We start from the raw sequence: 21,281 nt of genomic DNA, 5'->3' as shown, positions 1-21,281 counted from the left end.
GTGTGTTGAAATGCCGAAGCCTACCAGGACTTTTGTTGTTGTTGTTTTGTTTTGTTTTTTCAGAAAAGGTACCATTACTCTTTTCTTCTAAAAATAGCATGGTGGGCATGGTGACACATTTGTTCACTCCAAGAGGAAACATGATTAAGAGGTCAAAGATAGCTTACATTTGAGTCTAGAGAGATGGTTCAGTATTTAAGAGCATTGTTACTCTTGCAGAAGAATCAGGTTCAACTTCTATCCTCCACAGGGTGGTTCAGAAACATCTGAAACTCCAGTTCCTGTGGATCTGGTTCTTTCTTTTAACCTCTATGGGTACCATGTAAATCAAATGCATGTATACAGACAAAACGTTCATAACACAAAATAAATAAAACTTAAAAATTAAAGTTATTCTTGATACATTAATGATTTTTTGAGGCTAGCTTAGGATATACAAGATCTTATTTAATAACTCCAGACAAATAATATACTGCGTCAACAGTTCTGAAATGTCATATCTCAAATATTTTCTTTTTTTCATTCAAAACTAGTGAAAACATAAAAGGCATTTATAATGATCTTTCTGCACCACATCTTACAGTCATCAAATTTATCATCATATGTCTACTTTCTACCTGTTATCAGTTTCAGGACATAAAAAATTCTGGGTAACTGGTTGTCTTAAGGTTATTTTTGTGGATTTATCAAATTCACTATTTCAACAAACACATTTTCTCTGTGTCTTTGTCAAAAAAAAAAAAAAGATTCTCTGAAAATCTGTTGAACTTTTGGGCTTTGTTCCTCAAAGGAGTGTTTAAATGAGACAGTGATGACAGAAGAAAACAATAGTTAAGTAACTGTTTTCCTTATGCTACATTATTTCCTTCCCATAAGAAGCATTCATTAAGTATTATGTTCTTACATTTCTAGAGATTGAAAAATATTCATGAACAAATCAGTAAAAAAGAGGTCAGGAAACAATTGCAATGATGCTTTGCATGAACACATTGCTTATTATTTCATATTGTTTATGGATATGATATTTCTGATCTTAATAAGAAAGGCATTTTGAATAATTAGTTGATCTTATACAAATACAACATACAGTTCAAATGTTAAAAACTCATTTAGTATTTCCACCCATAATACTGTCTTATTGTAAAATTAAAAATAGTTAGTACCAAGAAAATTCAAGAAATTAATATTGACTCTTAATGATTATGTCTTGTGAACTTCTATCTATCAAGCAAAAAGTATTTGCACAGGAAAATTATTTAATAGATTCAGAATTTGAGGTAAATTCTTCCTTGACATTTTATTATAAAGTTTTTTTTATTTTAAATTGTTTCTTTGCCTTGTAATTAAACACATAACATTTTTTAAAAGGAATAAATCATTTCAAGATGAATGTGGGAAAATTCACATCTTATATTGGCTAAATAAATGAGAGAAAAATTGTAATTAGTGAGATTTATTGTTAAATTATTTTTTGCTGAAGGGAATGCTATTGTACCCAGCTAGCATTTATGAATATGTAATTTAAACTCTAATTTAGATTTGCCAGTTAAATGTTGCATCTTTTAAGCCCAGTCCAGCCTTTTCTTCTCCTTACATTTTGTCTGCTAATAATTTGGACTACGTTACTCATATATTTTTCTAGTCAAATGAAGTTTTAAAATTTAAATTCTTTATATTTCCTACAATTTGAAGCTGTATCTAAAATTTAATTCACCTTATATTGGTTCCCTTTCACAAACCAATACATGGAATTGCTTTCTTTAAAAAATAAAATTAATCATATGTTGGTCTGTGTGTCTACATGTGGGTATGAGCATATGAAGTGCCTGCGAGCCCAGATGGACTTACCGAGTCCAGGAATTGGAGTTACAGTGGGCTGGGTCTCAAGTATGAGCTCAGATCTAAACTGATGGCCTCTAGAGAAGCAGCAAGTATACTTTTCTTTCTTTTATTGGATTTTTAAAATTCACATTTCAAATGTTATCCCCTCTCTTAGTTTCCTCTACAGAAAACCCCTATCTCATCCTTCCTCCCCCTGCTTCTATGAGGGTGCTCACCCACCCATTCCCTCCCACCTCTCTGCCCTGGCATCACCCTACACTGGGGCATCAAGCCTTGACAGGACCAAGGGCCTCTCCTCCCATAATTGTGGGACAAGGCCATCCTCACAACAAGTATCACTAAGAAATCCAGTTCTAGAATTGCATTCTTTAACTACGATGCACAATGTTTGTTTCTCTTTTTGTGATGTTTGCGGTTTTTGAAGCCTAATATTATATCTATTACCTCATTGAAAATACAAAGTTAAACATTTTGGGAAGCAGAAGTAGGGAGATCTTGGTGAATTTTGATGCCATGCTGGTCTTAATACAAATCTCTAGACTAACCCAGGCCAAATACTGAAACAACATCTCAAAATGTGGTTTTATTTTATGACGTTCTCATAGTACATGGAATTGTACTTTGAGAATATTTGTGACCACCAGCCCCCATTGTCTCCATTATTCATACTTATCTTTCCCCTATGTAGTCTCTTTCTGTTTCATGTTATTTGCTTAAATAAATGTGTGTATAAGTATATATACATACATATATATATATATGTATATATATATATATATCAGTATATACCAATGATATATACATACCAGTGGCTACAGAAATGGCTCAGTAGGTAAATGTCTTGCAATACTAGGATTAAGACCTATGTAAATGTAAACAAATTACATATATATGTGTTTATAAAAATAAGACAAAATCATTGTTGACAATTATTTAAATGACATAATTTGAATATTTCTCATCAATAAGAAATACTTACAAATCGCAAAAGAAGAAGTAAAAACATCACTATTTGCAGATGACATGATAGTAAACGTAAGTGACCCCAAAAATTCCAGCAGAGAACTTCTATATCTGATAAACAAGTTCAGCAAAGTGGCTGGATATAAAATTAAGTCAAACAAATCTTCTACTCAAAGGACAAACTTGCAGAGAAAGAAATCAGGGAAAAGATACCCTAACCAATAGTCACAAAAAATATGAAATAATTTTGTGTGACTCTATCTTAGCAAGTGAAGGAGCTGTATGATAAGAACTTCAAATCTCTGAAGAAGGAAATCGAGGAAGATCTCAGAAGATAGAAAGATCTCCCATGTTCATGGATTGGAAGGATCAACATTGTAAAAATGGCCATCTTATCAAAAGCAATCTACAGATTCAATGCAATCCCCATCAAAATCCCAACTCAATTGTTTATAGAGTTGGAAAGAGCAATGTGCAATTTCATCTGGAATAACAAAAAACCCAGAATATCAAAATCTATCCTCAACAACAAGAAAATATCTGTGAGAAACACCATCGCTGACCTGAAATCAATCTGGCGATACCTCAGAAAATTGGACATAATACTACCTGAAGACCCAGCTATTCCACTTCTGGACATATACCCCAGAGACACCTTAGTACACAACAAAGATATATGCACCACAATGTTCATAGCAGCTCTATTTATAATAGCCAGAAGCTGGAAGGAACCCAGATGTCCTTCAGAAGATGAATGGATACAAAAATTGTGGTACATTTACACAATGGAATACTACTCAGCCACCAGAAACAATGACTTGACCAAATTCTTAAGAAAATGGCTGCATCTAGAGAATATCATTCTGAGTGACATAACCCAGTCACAAAAGAACAGACATAATATGCAGTCACTGATAGTGGGATGCTAACCCCAGAGGCTCGCACTGCCCCAGAAACAACTCACAGAGTGTATGAAGTCCAAGAAATAAAGAAAACAAAATAAAACAAAACAAAAAAAAATCTTTATACAACAAGAAAACTTTGACTATTTCCATGTTACATTTTGTTTTACATGTACTTTATGCTCATTGTAACTATTAAGTTTTCAATGCATACTATCAAACCTTTAAAAATATCAAGTACTGACTAAAAAATAAATTCATACAGTTTTATGTAAAATTTATTTTAAAATCTGAAAAAAAGTACTAACAAAAATGTATTGTATAATTTTATGCAAAAATGCTTAAAATCTGTACATTTATCTTTGTTTTGTAAAATAAAGTTGTTAAAAAAAACTGCATGGTACTGGTACAGAGATAGGCACATGGATCAATGAAATAGAATAGAAGATCCAGAAATGAACTCTCACACATATGGTCACTTAATTTTTGACAAAGGAGCTGTAAACATTCAATAGAAAAAGGACAGTCTCTTCAACAAATGGTCTTGTTTCAACTGGTACTCAGCATGCAGAAGAATGAAAATAGACCATTTCTTATCTCCTGGCACAAAGCTCAAGTGCAAGTGGATCAAAGATCTCCAAAATAAACCAGATATACTGAAACTATTAGAAGAGAAAGTATGGAAAAGCTTAGAACACATAGGCACAGGGGAAATTTTCCTGAACAGAACATCAATGGCTCGTGCTCTAAGGTCAAAGATTGAGAAATAAAACTTAATGAGATTGCAAAGTTTCTGTAAGGCTAAGGACACTGTCAAGAAAACAAAATGGCAGCCAAGGGATTGGGAAGAGATCTTTACCAAAGCCACATCAGATAGAAGCCTAATATCCAAGGTATACAAAGAACTCAAGAAGTTAGACACCAGAGAATCAAACAATCCTATTAAAAATGGGGTACAGAGCTAAACAAAAAGTTCTCAATCGCAGAATACTGAATGGCTGAGAAACATCTAAGGAAGTGCTCAACATCCTTAGTCATCAGGAAAATGCAAATCAAAACAACCCTGAGATTCCACCTTATACCAGTCATAATGGCTAAGATCAAAAATTCAGATGACAGCAGATGCTGGTGAGGGTGTGGAGAAAGAGGAAAGCTTCTCCACTGTTGGTGGAGTTGTAAACTGGTATAACCACTCTGAAAATGAGTTTGGTGGTTCCTCAGAAAAGTGGACATAGTACTACCTGTAGACCCAGTTATTCCACTTCTGGGCATATACCCCAGAGAATCCCCAACATACAACAAAGACACATACACCACAATATTCATAGCAGTCCTATTTATAATAGCCAGAAGCTGGAAACAACCTAGATGTCCTTCAGTAGATGAATGGGTACAAAAATTGTGGTATATTTACACAATGAAGTACTACTCAGCTATCAGAAACAATGACTTTATTAAATTCCTGAGAAAATGGTTGCATCTAGAGAATATCATCCTGAGTGAGGTAACTCAGTCACAAAAGAACAGACATAATATGCAGTCACTGATAATTGGATATTAGCCCCAGAAAGCTCTGAATGCCCCAGAAACAACTCACAGGCTATATGAAGCTCAAGAAAAGCAAAGGTAAAAAAAAGTGAAAGCCTCTCTCTTTCTTAGGAAAAAAAAAATCAATATATAGCACCCTCTCAGAGTGTGGTACACCTGGACCTTAAATCATTAATAATCCAAGAGCTAAGATAATAGCCTTGTGGCAATTTTTGGTATTCACAGATCATTATTCTTAATCTATACTCAAGAAGAAATCTGTTTCCATGTTATGTTCTGTTCTACATGTACTTCATGCTTATGGTAACTAGTGGGATTTCAATGCATGCTATCTAACCTTTAATAGAATTAAGTACTGAAAAAATATTCATATAATGTTATGCCAAAATGCCTTTAAATATATATCCCTCTTTTTAAAAAATAAAGTAGTAAGAAAAAAATAAGAAATACTTGAAATGAAATCTATTAATAGGGAGACTTTCTTGGACAGTATAAATATTGACCAGTCTTAATTATAACATATGCAGGAAGTCAAAGAATAGGATTTACTTCATCAAAGCCATTGTATTTGAAAGTGTTCAGGACACTTCTGAGAATGTTAAATTTGAAAGTGCCTCATCTGTTAAAAACCACTTGCTGTACGTCTCTTATAGTAGAAGATTCTAGTAGCACCCACTTAAATATGAAACTGGCCAGGCTCAGTTTGAAAACAGTACTGCCTATCTAATCAGAAGAGTATGACTTCATGAAACTTTTTCAAGATGAAGAATGCAGCATCACTTCTATAGATTTAGTAAATTAGTCAGTACAATTCTTATCAAGTGTCAAATAAAGCTGTCTAACCTGAAGAGGGCGTAGACATCGAAGCTGCCATCCACAAAGGTGTATTTAACAGTAAAAATTCACTGTAATTTCATTGAGTTTTAAAACTTTGAGACGTTTATTTACTAATCTTAGTAAACAGAAATTTCATTATTCTAAACCATAAAAAATAATTGTGTTTACTGCGGCTGCAGTACAGACTCAAGTAGAGATTAAAATGGAGGAGGAGTGGGACTGAGACTGGTGCGTATGAACTTTGTGCAGTTTATTTGATGAGAACCATTCGACTCTTCATGGAATCTCTTATACTGAAGTTACATTTGCTATAAATACTTACGAGATAATACATGTTTCTGCCAAAGAAAAGGATATGAGACATAAGCGAAATAACCTATTTCTATCTTCCAGACTGGTCAAGAACATATATAAAGAATACATTGTGAAATGCAGAGAAGTATGCTGAAGAGTGGAGGAAGCAGGAGAGAGTTGAAAGAATTAAAATGCCAAGATGACGCATTTATGGTGCACAAGAATTCAAGAACAACTGCTTGCCATTATGTGCAAACAAGTTCAAAATGAGAGAGTTTCTGTCTTGAATAGATAGTAAAACAGAAGACAGTATCAGACACATAGTATCCTCCCTCCAGGAGTCATCAACAAAGCCTTTTAAAATGATATATAAGTTCTATCACCACACCACACTGAACCTACATAATTTCATCTGAAATGTTAAAAAGATGGCACCTATGTGAGAAGGCTCTGGAGTTTCTGGTGGTAACAATCAAGGAAGATAATAAAGCTCCTAGTGAGACACCCCTACTTCTCCCTGGGCTTGAGGCTTGTATTTATACTGATAATCTGATGTACATCTATCTTCTACATCCTTGATGATGGTTCTTTTTAATATACTTTAATGCAAAATAAATGAATAGAACAAAAACCTGCTGTTATAACTATTGCTTGAGATGTGAAATTTTCTTCTTTTTTGTGCCTTGAAGTGTTTCTCTTAAAAAGATAATGGTCATTGATTTTTTTCTTGATAAATCGTTTGCTTTTTGTCCAGATTGTTTTATATCATATTTCAGTATTTTTTCCAGGCTGATCTCAATCTCTCAAGTTGAAGTGATACCTCCACCTTTGTCTCTTGAAGTAGTTGGTATTCCAGATATACACCAATAGACCAGGCTCACTATAAGGAATCAAAATCTCAACAGTATTGGTATTTTTTGCCTGAATAGGAGTTTTGCTTGTGGGATGTTTGTCCTATGCTTTTAAGAACATTTAATAAAATTTATAGTCTGTTCCAGTTATTTGACACAACCAGAAATGCCTCTAGACAATGACAAATGTTCCTTTGGGGGAAAACTAACTGTTGTGAAGAACCTATGGTCTAGGGAGCTGGAGATCTGGAGAGCTGGCTACGCAGTTGGCAGAGTTTACAGCTCTTGCAGAGGATCTAAGTTTGGTTCCCAGTTCCTACTTTGGTTACTCATAAACTTCTGTTAATCTAGCCCCAGAGGGACCTGACAGCACATTCTCTTCAGGCCTCCAAAGGAAAGTGCACACACACAGCCCTTAAAAAAGAGATACTACTATCTAGATACCGTAGAATAGTCTTTTGTTTTTTTAATAGTTCAATAAATCTACAAGAATATGCCTTGGTATTTCTCAATCTTTGCTCATACTTTCACCCATATAATGTTCTTTAATGATGAAGTTTATAACCTTTTTCATTTCTGTTGTTTTCTTGAATTACAGTTTTTTAAGATTTTTTCCCCCTGATGTTTCTTAATGTCTTACTCCTTGGTTTCATAGTTTCTAAATGTTAGTTCCTCTTTAATGATCTTTAGTTTTTATTACATTAAAAATACTTATTTATTTTCACTTACTTTCTTCTTTAATGTGTTTCCTTATCTTATCTCCTCCATCTTGTTTCTCAAAACAAAAATCTATCATTTTAAATAAAAACTGTATTTCTTCTAGCTTCATTATAAAGTCTGAAAACAACTTTTAATATTTAATTTTTTCCAGGTTTGGTCACTTAACATTTCAGTTTTTTACTTCTGATTTATAGTATATTATTGCTTTCTGCGATTTATATCACTATCTGGGTGGCATTTTCATGTTAAATAAATGATTATGGTTTTGATTTGCTTTGTGACCTCCAACTTTATATTCTATAATAATGTTTCTTCAATTCCTTTTCCTTCATTTCATGGGTTCATTTTAATTCATTTATATTTTATTTATGGTTTTAATGCAATATATTTGATCACATTTTTCTCTTCCATAACTCTTCCATATCCTCCCCAACTCCCTACTTTTACAGTGGTGATTTTTAAAAAAAAAAAATATTGAGAATGATTTTTTTTTCTGTGAAATTTTTAAAAAATTTATGGCATATATATTTCAAGGTATATTTTCTAATTTCTCAGCGTTTGTCTTCTCTTTGCAGATTTTGTTTTTATATTGTTCAAAGTTATATTCATTTAATTTTTGAGATTTTTGGGGCTTTCTTCTTCTTTGTTGCTTTTATCTGGTACTTCTCTTTTCTCTATTTTATCCAGTTATAATTTGGTTCCATTCTTACCAGTTTTTCTTTGTTGTGCAGGCCTATGCCAGAAGGAACTGCTAGTTATTCAGTGTTCAGAATTCACAGGAACCCTAACGCCTCAACTCACTTAGATAGCACTGTAGACTTCTGTGCTCATTTGCTGTTGGGTGAGGATATCATGCCTTTTAGCAGTTGTTCTCAGTTTGGCTTTTCCCACAAACACCCATGAGTCAGTTTGGTATTTTCCTGTTCCAAGTCTTCCAGATATCCTGAAGCTTAATTCCTTTCACATAATATACCAAGAGTGATTCTATTCAAGCCTTAGAAGTGCTGTTGAGTTATTTTCTAATACTAGCAGTTTGTTGTCCTTAGAAGTATCTTGTTACCTATGTGTAGGCATTATCTATGGGTGTTTGATTGTTTTGGGTTACTTTTTTTTCTTTTAATTCTTTTTTTTTTTTGAGCTTATCTATTATGGTAGCATTTCGACAGCTCTAAGGAACTAAGCAGCCACTGCATTCCTTCCAGTATTTTCTCTGGGAGCTGGGTTTTGTCGTATTTGTTAATTTTGCATTAAATTATCCCAACACTGTCATAAGTATTTTACTAAAAAAGTTGCTCTATTTTTTCTTTTCAAATTTAATATCTGTGGATGGCACTGCTATCCTCCTACTTTCTAGTCTATATACTTTTAGCAGATCTAAAGTCGCTTCTTAATGTATAGTCTGTTATATAAATTACCTTTAAACTCTATTGGCCTTTTCTTATCATTTCTCCTGTGTAGCACCAAAAATCTTGCTCCCTCAAACGTTCTCACTGATTTTGCTTAGAATATTATTTAAAAGGGAATAGTTTAATTTTTTATTTAGCAAACATAGAGTAATGCATATTATTATCATATTTAGTCCTATTTCATGGATTCTACACTAGAGTTGTAGAAAACTATATATTATTTATTGCATGTTGAATATGCATGAGCTAATAATGTACATGATCTCCCCTATAATACTAGCAAAGTACTAAGAGCTCCAGTTTGCCCATGAAACTGAAGCAGGAATAATTTAAGCACTGCTCAATTTTTATAACTAGTAGTTGGCAGTGGCAGAACTTATGTAGTTTGTCATTCATATTTATTCTGGTTCATTCATACATTTTAAACACCTACTACCTCATTTATTTCAATTATTTCAAAGTATTAGGCATTGTTATACTTCTATCATTACACATTTTACTCAAAATAGAGAATTTGGTAAAAGAAATAAGATAGAAGAAAGAAAAGTAATGAGAAGAAAAGTGCTTAGTAGAAAGTTAGAAGACATGATAACAGGAAAAAAACTTAAATCAGTAGAACAACTCACCTCCCAAAAGATCAAAACCATTCAACAAAGATTATTTAAAAATTGGGGGCACAGAACAGGACTCGGACCATCCACCACCAGGACCAGCAGAGACCCAGATATACAGGCCTGGTGAGAAGGGGTTCTGACTAGCCAGGGAGCAGAGAGACCTCTGCTGAGCGCACACAGAAAGCATGCCCCTGCCCTTCCTGATCCAGGGACCCGGAACCCAGCATTGGGCCTGCTGTTCCCAGCCAGTGGCTTTGGGGCACAGAACAGGGCTCAGATTATCTGCCACTAGGAACAGTGGAGATCCAGGGACACAGGCCAGGTACAAGGGAAAGGCAAGAACCAGTCACTGACAACAAGATAGCAAGAGGAAAGCAAAAGAGCATATCCCAGGGAAACCAAGACAACCTGGCAACACTAGAACCCAGCTCTCCCATCACAGCAAACAGTGGAATGCCAAACACTACCGGAAAAAGAACACTCAGACACGAAATCCTACCTTAAGATGACGATAGAGATCCTTAAACAAGAACGGGAGGAAAAGCATAAAGATTCAGAAGCTTTTAAAGAAGAAACAAGAAAAAACTCAAAGAACTAGAAGAAAACACAACCAAAGAGATGAAGGAATGTAAGAAGGAATTCAAAATAGAAATGGACACAATAAAGAAAACACTAAAAGAGACAAGCCAAGAAGTAGAAATCCTAAAAAAGAAATCAGGAGTCACAGATGGAAGCATTTCAAACAGACTACAAGAGATGGAAGAGAAAATCTAAGGGGCGGAAGAGAACATTGTAAACATAGACAAAACAGTCAGAGAAGATGCAAAAGCCAAAAAGCTCCTAACCCAAAATGTCCAGGAGAGCCAGGACACAATGAGAAGACCAAACCTAAGGATAATAGGAATAGAAAAGGGAGAAGAATATCAACTAAGAGACACAGTAAATATCTTCAACAAAATTGTAGAAGAAAACATCTCTACCCTTAAGAATGAGGTGACAATGAGCATAAAAGAAGCCTAGAGAACTCCAAATATGTTGGACCAGAAAAGAAATTCCTCCCGACACATAATAGTCAAAACACCACATGCCAAAAGCAAAAGAAGAATACGAAAAGCAGTAAGGGAAAGAGGTCATGTAACATAAAAAAGGCAGACCAATCAGAATCCACACCCGAATTCTTAACAGAGACTATGAAAGCTAGAAGAGCCTGGACAGACATCATACAGACCCTAAGAGAGCACAAGTGCCAGCCCAAGCTGCTATACCCAGCAAAACTCTCAATCAACATAAATGGAGAGATGAAGATATTCCAAGACAAAACTAAATTTACACAATATCTGACCACAAAACCAGCACTACAATGAATTATAGGTGGAAAACCCAATACAATGCGGGGAACTACATCCTAGAAAAACAAGAGAACTCCTAAGCAAGAAAACCAAAAGGAGAAAGAGACACAGGCACAATTCAACCTACCAAAGCAATATTAGCAGGAAACAGAAACCACTATTCCTTGATATCTATTAACATAAATGGACTCAACTCCCCAATAAAAAGGTATAGGCTATGAGACTGGATAACACAAACAAAATCCAGCATTTTGCTGCATACAGGAAACTCATCTCAGAGACAAAGACAGACACTACCTCAGAGTAAAAGGGTTGGAAAAAACCTTCCAAGCAAACGACCCCAAGAAGCCAGCTGGACTGGCTATTCTAATATCGAATAAGGTAAATTTCCAACCAAAAGTTATCAAAAAAGATAAGGAAGGACACTTTTTACTCATTGCAGGGGAAATCTGTCAGGAGGAACACCCAATCCTTAACATATATGCTCCAAATACAAAAGCACCCATATTCATAAAAGAAACCCTACTAAAGCTCACAAAATACATTTCACCCCACACAATAATAGGGAAAGACTTTAATACCCAACTCACACCAATGGACAGATCATGGAAACAGAAACTGAACAAGGACACTGTAAAACTAGCAGAGACTATGAACCAACTGGAATTAATAGATATTTACAGAACATATCATCCTAAAACAAAAGAATACACCTTATTCTCAGCACCCCAAGGCACCTTCTCAAAAATTGACCACTTAATTGGTCACAGAACAAGCCTCAATTGATATAAGAAGATTGAAATACTCCCATGCATCCTTTTATATCACCATGGTCTAAGGCTGGTCTTTAATAACAACAAAGACAACAAAGATTCCATATACACATGGAAACTAAACAATGCTCTATTAAACAATAGCATGGTCAAAGAAGAAATAAAGAAAGCAATTAAAGATTTTCTAGAATTCAATGAAAATGAAAACACGACATACCCAAACCTATGGGATGCAATGAAAGTAGTACTGAGAGGAAAACTCATAGCTCTGAGTGCTTCCAAAAAAACTGGAGAGAGCATACACTAGCAACCTGACAGTACAATTGAAAATTCTAGAATGAAAGGAAGCAGATATATCCAAGAAGAGTAGTTGGCAAGAAATAATCAAACTTAGGGAAGAAATAGACCAAACATCTAAGGAAGTGCTTGACATCCTTAGCATTCAGGGAAATGCAAATCAAACAACCCTAAGATTCCACCTCACAGCAGTCAGATTGGCCAAGATCCAAAACTCAGATGACAGCAGATGCTGGTGAAGTTGTGGAGAAAGAGGAACACTTCTCCACTGTTGGTGGGTTTGTAAACTGATTCAATCACTCTGGAAATCAGTCTGGTGGTTCCTCAGAAAAATGGACATAGTACTACCTGAAGACCCAGTTATACCACTTCTGGGCATATACCCCAGAGACACTCCAATATAACACAAAGTCAAATGCACCACAATGTTCATAGCAGCTTTATTTATAATACCCAGAAGCTGGAAAGAACCCAGATGTCCTTCAGTACATCAATAGATACAAAAATTGTGGTACATTTACACAGAGGAGTACTATTCAGCTATCAGAAACAATGACCTAAGGAAATTCTTAAGAAAATGGTTGCATCTAGAGAATATCATCCTGAGTGAGATAACCCAGGCACAAAAGAATAGACATAATACGCAGTCACTGATAATGGGATACTAACCCCAGAATGCTCTGAACACCCCAGAAACAACTCACAGACTGTGTGAAGTTCAAGAAAAAAAAAACATTATGCTCAATCCTTACACAGTAAGAAAACTTTGACTAATTCCGGTTTACATCCTGTTTTACATGTACTTTTTGCTCATTGTAACTTTAAGACCTTAATGCACACTATCAAACCTTTGGAAAAAAAAGAAAGTCAAGCACTGACAAAAATGTATTCATATACTTTTATGCAAAAATGCTTAAATTTGTTCTTTTATCTTTGTTTTTTAAAATAAAGTTGTTCAAAAAAAGATTATTTAAAACTTGAAAAATAATAAACTAGTCAACTTCCCTGCTCATATAATAAGTGTGTAGGCTTTATTCCCACTTGGAGGTATTGTCTTTTACAGCATATCCTGTAGATGGGATAGAAGCCACTTATTTCTCTTGAAATCAAACATTAGATTAGTATGGACTGTTTACACTGGGAGCTCAGTCTACCTATTATTGTGGGTTAAATTCCATTATTCCCTGAATCTTGGGCACAAATGACTGCAGCTCTCAGAACAGCCTCTGACTCTGGCCATGGATATGCTTCTCACTGTGTCTTAGGGCCTATAAATTCCTTCTTGGTACTGACTTTATCATCTTAATGGACTTCAGGAGCTCTGATATCGATAATTTACTTCTGGCTTAACTTCTTTGCGATTCTTAATAGACACTGAAATATAATTGTTTTCAGTCTTTTCTCTACCCTAGGACTATATAAGTCCTCAAGGTGGACTTAATACTTAATGTATTGAGGATGACAAACTTTCAAGTTGTAAATATAAAAGTGTGAGGTTCCCTAATATTGCTGTCTGAAAGGCTTATTTGTAAACTCTCTCCCAGAATAGATTTCCTCTGCTGAACTGGTTAGCAAGCTAAAGCAAAATAGTATTTGTCTATCGGGTAGCATGCAGGACTTCCACCTAAAACTGTTTTGGCAAAATGTCAGCCAGTGGACACGAAGCTTTACTTTTTCTTCCATGCCTTCCTTCATTAATTTGCTTAGTATTTTGTATCCGAATACTTTGATTTCTTTGTAAGTCTAACATGTCAGTATTTCAGGATTTAATCTGTTTATTGTTATTGTCCTTTAACTTTGTAAACAGCTCATGTTGTCTTAGGGTTTTGTTGCTATGAATAGACAGCATGACCAAGGCAAGTCTTTTGTTTTTTTGGTTTTTTTTTTTTTGTTTTTGTTTTTGTTTTTGTTTTTGGACTAAGACATATCTGGTATATTTAAATTTTAATAATGCACTCTGAACATTATCTTTAGACTCAATTGATAGATACAGATAGGAACAAAATAAAAATTATATGACATTCTATATTTTTCTTTTTTCTGCTTTGCGATATTCTTTTTTTTAATTGAACAATTTTATTTTAAAAAACAAAAATAAATGTACAGATTTAAAAGCATTTTTGCATAAAAGTGTATGAATACAGTTTTGTCAGTACTTGATTTTTTAAAAGGTTTGATAGTATGCATTAAACTGTTACTAGTTACAGTGAGCATAAAGTACATGTAAAACAAGATGTAACCTGGAACAACATTTAATTGGGGCTAGATTACAGGTTCAGAGGTTCCGTCCATTATCACCAAGTTGAGAGCATGGCAGCATTCAGTCAGGCATGGTACAGGAAGAGCTGTGAGTTCTACATCTTCATATAAAGGCTGATAGTGGAAGATTGACTTCCAGGCAGCTAGGATGAGAGCCTAGGCCCACAGTGACATACCTACTTTAACAAGGCCATACCTTTTAATAGTGCCACTCACTGGGCCAAGCATAATCAAACCATCATGACATACCTTATTAAAAACATAGATCAATAGCTTTGTTTTTTTTTTGAGAAGGAAAGGGGCTAGTATCTCTAACATCATCTCACTCTTTTAATTCAACAGCCTTTATTTTAACAGCCTGAGACAGAGTAATTAAACATGAAAGACTTATACAGAAAAATGTGGCATATACATATAAAACAAATGTATGTCTTGTGAAACCATTTGCAGTCTCTTGGTAATGTGCTAAAGAATTGTGCTAATCTGGACCACAATGAAAGAGTTAGGGGAAGGACTGAGGAAGCTGAAGGGGTTCGCAACCCCATAGGAAGAACAACATTATCAACTAACCAGATCACCCAGAGCACCCAAGGACTAACCTACCAATGAATGAGTACACATGGAGAGACCCATGGCTCCAGCTACATATGTAGTAGAGGATGGACTTATCTGGCATCAATGGGAGGGAAGGCCCTTAGCCCAGTTCAGACTCGATGCCCCCCCCAGTGTAGGGGGATGCTAGGGTGGTGAGACAGGAGTGGGTGTGTGAGTGGAAGATTTCTCTCATAGAAGTAAGGGGGAGGGGGGATGTTAAAGGTGGAAGAGGGGTACATAAACTGGGAAGGGAAATAACATTTTAAATATAAATAAAGAAATAACCAATAAAAAATATAAGATAGAAAAAAAAGAATTGTGCTAGATTTTTTTTTTCTGATAGTGATTGGGTTGTGTTTCTGTAAAAGACAGTGAAGAGTTGACATCTTAACAGTATTGTGTTACAGTAAATATTAAAATATAATAAGGGTTTATCTATGTACTGTCCTGAGGTTTCACTCCTTAAGCCCAGTTTTAGTTCAGAGCCACACACTCCTCTGGCGCTCAGTCTGACCTGCTACCACGGCCCAACTTGTCCACGAAACTCCCTTCCCTTGGCTGTTTTCTACCACCTATTCTCTGCCTCTGTCCAGGGTTATTTCTGTACCCCAAAATCCCACACAAACACAACTCTACAGCCAGATAAACAACTTCAGGGCAATCTACAATATTGCATTTTGTATTTTAAGTATGTGGAATCTTACAAGACTTTAAATTCTGGAAAGGTTTTAAATTTTTCAATGTATAGATATTTTGTCTTATTGATTTCACCCTGTTCTTCTCTATTTTCATAGCTTTGTATCACATTTTAAAGTTTTGCTTAGATTATTAAATATGATTTTAAAAATTTTGTTTTTATTGATGTTGTGTTTCAATTTCTTGATAAGCTCACAATTTGAAAACATTTATTTATTTTGGAGAGTCTAAGGGATGTCCAACAACTTCAAAAAACTAACACAGCCTTTGTCAATAGTTTCTGTTTGTTTGGTAGATTCTATGGAGTTTAGTAGAGGTCCTGATATCACATTATAACATGACTCCATTTAAACTATATAAATACAATATGCCCACACACATGCACACACACACAGAGAAAGAGAGAGAGAGACAGTCAGACAGACAGATAGACAGACAGACAGACAGGAGCTTCTCCAAAAGTAGGTCTCCATACAACTTTTTCATAAGGTCTTTGTTGTTATTTATCCTGCTCATCTTATCCTACACTCTGCTTCTTGACCCAATTTTTACACTTCCTCTTTTATTATTCCCTTTTAATTTTTCAGTACAACTGCATTCTCTCTACTCCCCTAAAAGCTCTTTTCTATGGCTTCTTAATTCCTTCCCAACTTCTATGGGAATTCTAAATAAAGCACAAATACTCAAAGACTCAAACTAATATCCACAAACTTGAGAAAACATAAGCTATTTATCATTCTGGATCTGGGATACATCATTCAGAATAGTTGGTTCTAGTTCCATCCATTATCTGTGAAATCCATTTTCTTAATAGCCAAATAATAGTTCTTGTGTAAATATACCACATTTTTATTGTCCATTCATCAGTTGACTAGCATCTAGGCTGTTTCCATTTCCTAACTTTTATGAATAAAGCAACAATGAACACAATTGAGAAGCTATGTTTAGAACAATATTCAGAGTCCTTTGGCTATATCCCTAAGAGTGGTATCACTGAATAATTTCCATAGTGACTGTGTTAGTCTCCAACAGTTACTATTGGTTACCCTTCAGAATTTGATAAAAGACCCAATTGCTGAAGACAAAACATACTTGAGTAATACAACAGGAAGAAATCAAGCTGATACTCAACTTGAAGATAGTCCTATTGGCTAACTTTCATAGTTCTGGAAGGTAATGTGCATGCTCTAGGGCAGCAGTTCTCAACTTGTGGGTCATGACCCCTTTGGGGAATCTAACATCTCTTTCACCGGGGTCACATATCAAATATCTTACATATCAGATATCTAAATCACAATTCAAAATAGTAGCAAAATTACAATTATGAAGTAGCATCAAAAATAATTTTATGACAAACTTTATTAAAGAGTCACAGCATTAGGAAAGTTAAAAGCCAGTGCTCTAGTGGAAGACTACACATCCAAGAATATTTGGGCAGCACATATTGCTCTTGATGTGTTTAAAAGGAGAATCAAGTTGTGTGGGCAGGGAAGGGATGTGGAAAGAGCTAGGGCATGAGGGTAAATATGATCAAATAATATCATATATAACTCTCAAAGAGCTAATACAAAGTATTTAAATTTCTATGTGTTTTAATGTTTTGCCTGCATGTATGTTTGTCCACCACATGTGTGTCTGGTGCCTACAAACGCTAAAAGACAACATTATATCTCCTGGCAGCATCTGGTAGAATTCTGCTCTAAAACCATCTGTCCCCAGGCTTTTAGGTTGGGAGATTTAATCAATGCTTCTATTTCACTAAGGGAGAAGATATAGGTCAGCTTAAATTGCTTATCTGATCTTGATTTAACTTTAGTAAATGTTACGTATTAAGTATGTAAAACTTGTATGGAGTACAAGTTTTTTTTTCCATTGTGTATTTACCTTACGTCCCAATCACTGCCCTCCTTCATGTCCCCCCTTACACACTTACCCCCTCTATCTTCTCCTCTGAGAGGGTAGAGGCTCCCTGGGTATCCTCTCACACTGACACACCAACTCTCTGCAGGACTAGGCCCTTACTCTCCAATGGAATCCAGATGAGGCAACCCAGCTAGGGGAACAGGATCCAAAAACAGGCAACAGCTTTAGGAACAGCACCTGCTCAAGTTGTTAGAGGACCCACATTAATACTAAGCTGCACAGCTGCCACATATGTGGGGGGGTGGTAGGTCCAGCCGCTGTATGCTCTTTGGTTGATGATTCAGTCTGTGATATCCCCCAAGGATCCATGTTAGTTGGCACTGTTGGTTTTTCCTGTGGAGGTTCTATTTTATCCAGGTCTCTCAATTTTCCCTCAAATCTTTCATATGACTCCCCAAGCTTTGTCCAATATTTGGCTATGAGTCTCTGCATCTGTTTCAGTCAGCTGCTAAGAGGAGCCTCTCAGAGGACAGTTATGCTAGGTTGCTGTCTACAAGCACATCAGAGTATCATTAATAGTGACAAGGATTTCGTGCTTGCCCATGGGATGGCTCTAACTTTTGGACCGTTTTTGTTCAGCCATTCCTTCAGTCTCTGTTTAGTCTTTGTCCCTACATTTCTTGTCAACAGGATAAATTTTGGGTGGGAAGTTTTCTGGGTGGCTTGGTGTCCCTCCACTAGGGGGTCTTGTCTATCTACAGGAGGAGGCCGCTTTAGGTTCCATATTCCCACTGCTATGAGTCTCAGATATGACACATGTTCCATTATGTAATCGCCCGAAGCTGGAAACAATCGGGATGTTCCTCAACTGAAGAATGAATTCAGAAAATGTGGTTCGTTTACACAATGAAATACTATCTAGCTATTAAAAACAAAAACATTATGAATTTTTTAGGCAAATGTATGCAACTTGAGAATGTCATGCTGAGTGAGGCAAACCAGACCCAAAAGGACATATGTACTCACTGATAATTGGATATTAGCCATAAATTACAGATATCCACAGACCCAAAGAAGCAAAACAAGATGGACGGCCCAAGTGAGGATGCTTGAATCTCAGTTAGAAGGGGGAAAATAGAATTGTCATAGGAGGGAGATAGAGTGAGGGAACTGAATGGGAGAGGCAAAAGGGAAGAGCAATGAATGATTCAGGATCAGAGGGCCAAATGGGCAGGAGAATGAATGAAGGCCTGCAACTGATGTGGGGGATGCATCTTGAGGACATGCCAGAGATGGAGTAGGCTCCCCAGAGTCTGTGGGGATGACTTTAGTGGAGTACAAGCTTTTGAAGTATGTCCTATGATCCCCTACATTTCCTCAGTGTCTGCTGTTATATCCCACTTTTCATTGCTAATTTTTAAAATTAAGATCTTTTCTCTCCACCTTTTTGTTAAATTCACTGTCTATCAATCTTCTTCATTTTTCTCAAAGAACCAAATCTTTGTTTTACTGATTCTTTGCATTGTTCTTTTTGTTTCTATTTTATTGATTTCAGCCAAGAGTTTGATTATTCCTTGATGTTTACTTCTTTTAAATGCATTTTTTTATTTTTGTTTTAGAGATTTCAGGTGTGCTCTTTGTTTGCTTTTATGATATCTCAATAACATTTTCATGCGAGCACTTAGTGTTAGGAACTTGCCTCTTAGAACAGCCTTCATTGTGTCCTATAAGCTTGAGTGAATGTTATCTATTCATTTTTCATTGTATTACAGAAAGTCTCAAATTTCTTTATTTTTGTTTTGAACCATTTTTTTCCACATTGTTAATTAGCCTTTAAAACAAACAAACAAAGAACACAGAAGGTCCCTTACTGCTCCTGCTTCCATGAGTGCCTAAGATCAAGGGAAAGGGGAGGGCAACCAGCTGGTGCAGGGAGGGTCATTTCTATATTTCATGTACACAAAGAACTAAACAGACAAGCACAGAGTCACTATTGTGGTTAGAAGTTGGCAGCATGAAATGAGGAGTAGGAGTGTCATTAAAAATGCAGGCTCCCCCCATCTGTGTGCCTAGAGTGGGACTTGGTGTGCTTCAACTCAAGAGGAATCCGAAGATCAAAAGCAGTTAGGGAAGGCCAAAACTGTCAGGGATTAAGGGAAAAGGAATTTCCAGGGGGTGGGAGGGATGTTTGGCAACTGAGATGAAGGCATAGCCCTCCCCCTGGGGAAGCCCCTAGCCACTCTTGTCTGGCAGGAAAGGGGCAGTCTGAAACACCCAGGAGCAGGTCTGGTGTTGCTAGATGCTCCAGGCAGAGGGCTGGAGGTGGCTCACAAAGACTTTCCCTCCAGGAAAATGAAGGCACTGCCACATAGTTTCTCTGTCAAGGTGCAATGGTCCCAGTTAGCTTGTAATTCATGCCTGATTCCTGTCAGCTTCTTCTTGATGGCATTTTTGGAGCTGGCATAGAACATTTTGTTCTTTAAGGGTGTCCTCTCAGGGGCCCAGAAGATTAACACCAGGTTCTCCTTCTTGCTCTCCTTGGTCTTGTAGGTTGCATCATAGAGAACATAGGCAGTCCTTGTCTGGCAGCATCTTGACAAAAGTTGTGTGGGGATTGTCCATAGTCTGCCCACATCTCTTACCCTCTCCTTGCCCTCCTCCAGGATGATGTTCTTTTTGTCTTCACTCAAGCAGAAGAGGACTGCCTTCTTGTGTTTCTTCACTTCTGGCATTGAAGACTTGAGAACTTTCTTTTTTATTGGATATTCTCTGCCTTTACATTTCAGATGTTATCCTCTTCCCCAATCCCATTCCCCCTCCCCCTCCCCCTCCCATTGCCTCCATAAAGGTTTTCCCTCTCCCAACCACTTTCTCCTACCTCAGCACCTTGGCATTCTCCTATACTGGGAAAACAAGCCTTCACTGGACCACAGAGCTCTGTCATTGAACCCCTTGATGACACCATCAGAGACAGCCACACCAGAGGCCATCTTTCCAGAAACCAAAGGGAGACAGAGCTACAGAAGAACTGAGCTGCCGCAGCTGCTACCAGGATCCAACTGAACCTTGAACCATTTTTTTAACTCAGTACAGAGTTATTCCGTTTCTATGAGTGTTTAAGCTTTTTGTTGTTTTTGTTGATGATAATATCCAACTTTAATCCATGGTTGTCTGATAGGATGCAGGAATTTCAATTTTCTTTGTATCTGCTGAGACTTGCTTTATGTCCAAGTCTCAAGTCATATGTCACATCAATTTTGGAGAAATTTCCATGAGATGCTGAAAAAAAGGGTTAAATTTCTGCAAGCAAGTATCTGTTAGGTCCATTTTATTTATGACTCAGGTACAGAATTTTTATATTTGCATGACCTGCCTATTGGTGAAAGTCGGGCACTGAAGATTTCCACTATCAGTGTATGAGAGTCCGTATATCGTCTAAGCTGTAATAGTGTTTCTTTTATACCTGCTGGATG

The 21,281-nt window shown here is 36.2% G+C and overlaps 1 pseudogene across 1 annotated transcript; it reads right to left on the bottom strand.

Moving 5' to 3' along the window:
* Positions 1 to 20,135: 20,135 nt before the first annotated feature.
* Positions 20,136 to 20,798, bottom strand: LOC308415380 (cofilin-1-like; annotated as a pseudogene). The gene is made up of 2 exons: positions 20,740 to 20,798; positions 20,136 to 20,577 (listed from the first exon to the last, which is right to left on the bottom strand). The product of its transcript is annotated as a cofilin-1-like (transcript).
* Between the last annotated feature and the right edge of the window lie 483 nt (positions 20,799 to 21,281).

Source organism: Micromys minutus (assembly GCF_963924665.1).
Source record: "Micromys minutus genome assembly, chromosome: X".
Lineage (NCBI taxonomy): Eukaryota > Metazoa > Chordata > Mammalia > Rodentia > Muridae > Micromys > Micromys minutus.
This window is presented reverse-complemented; position numbering and strand designations above follow the sequence as displayed.